Source organism: Strongylocentrotus purpuratus, unplaced genomic scaffold (genome assembly GCF_000002235.5).
Source record: "Strongylocentrotus purpuratus isolate Spur 01 unplaced genomic scaffold, Spur_5.0 spur5_scaffold_1, whole genome shotgun sequence".
In the NCBI taxonomy this organism is placed as follows: domain Eukaryota; kingdom Metazoa; phylum Echinodermata; class Echinoidea; order Camarodonta; family Strongylocentrotidae; genus Strongylocentrotus; species Strongylocentrotus purpuratus.
The window spans coordinates 27,433,608-27,435,303 of record NW_022145594.1 but is presented as its reverse complement, the minus strand read 5'-3'; positions in this window follow the sequence as shown (position 1 = coordinate 27,435,303).

Below are 1,696 nucleotides of genomic sequence, written 5' to 3'. Positions count from 1 at the left end.
TTTGAACCCCGTAAGTGATGTTTTCCTGGCATCTATTAACACAATGGAGACCATAAAAAGCAGTGCATGATAACGTCTTTTTAAATCAAGTAACAGTTAAATACACAGTTATATCCAGAGTTATCATGTGTTTGGTTAAGTTACCTGATGAGTTGAATATCTTCTCACAATATTTGCACTTGAAAGGGTTTCTCTCCAGCGTGCGTTCTTTTTTCTTTCTTTTTTTCTTTCTTTTTTTCTTTTTTTTTCCTTTTTTTTTTTTTTTTTTTTTTTTGGGCCGCCCAAGGGGGGGGGGTTGCAACCCCCCCCACCCCCCCCCCTGGATCCGCCACTGCATAGACCGTGAGAACATTGGTAACATGATTAACGTCATGATAAACTACTTCCTCTATCAAAACCGGAGGACAAACATGAGCGGTTCTAAAAGATTTTACCTTTTATTATCCTTAAAGAACGGTGTTCTTGTGCATGGGAAAGGGACCCCCCCCCCCCTCTCCTTCTAGAACCGCTACGCCCTTCGGAAAACATATCACGTCATAAAGGTACTACAATATTGAAAGATGTCAGCGCACGAGCTGAAAACAAGACAATACATATTTGCATTTTTCTTTCTTTCTTTCATTTGATCAGAAAAAATAAAAACTAACGAGTAACTGTTCGTTTAAAAATATTATGGTGCCACTACATCTCTAGAAAGGCTGTGAAATTCTTTTCAGATCCGTGTCTATTGTTAGAAATGTATAACCTACGTGTGATAAACACGTATAAATACGCTTAGATAACGGACGCAGTCAATAGGGACTTTTAAATTTGCCTGGACTGATACTTGTGACGTCCATTCAAGGCAGTGCAGTAAAAGGACGTCGGTCGTAGCAATCCCCATTGTCTTCGTGCGAATCTAAAAGTCCCTACTGAACTTAGGTCAACTTTCGGAACGCAGTGTATTGCTAATTATCTCATAGTAAAATAATGTAAACAAAATAACAAATATTCCATTAATAAAGTTTGAATGTAATGAAATGGTTCAAAACAAAATGAAGTCAATTAAATAAAAACGTTATTTGAAATAAGTCATATGCCTTGATAACTTAAAAAGGGTTGGGCTATACTGTACATATAATTAACTGTTTGATCATTGTACTGATGTTAATACTTGATTTGTCGTTTCAGTAATGTTAAAATGTCGATTGTGTTTTGGTATTAGATTCGCGATATTAATGTTTGTCATATGATGGTTTTGCACTGGGTTTGCTTTAATAAAGTTTTAACGCAATTTGCTGCTCAGCTGTAACTAGCACGTGCCATTATTTTACGATTCTCTGTGAGCAATCATGTAGGCAGTAATCGCGATGATTGTGAGGGGTTTAGTGAGATGTTTGAAAGAAAAGCTACTGGTTATAATAGTTTGGATAAAAATTGAGTTTTTGAGGAGATTATGACGACGGGAGAGGATAACAAAAATAAAACCGCAAACAATGCAGAACCAGAAAAGATGTCTGAAGTCTGAAAATCTTCTTTATTATAGAGGTCCCGTGGTCTAGTGGTCTGTCAATGGACTATGAAGCACAATGTAAAGGGTTCGAGTCCTTATCATGACACTAATGTCCTTAGGCAATACATTAATCTACATTTGACACTCTTCATCCAGGTGAGGTAATGTGGTAGACGGTAAGAGCTAGTTCCTCGCACCCAAGGG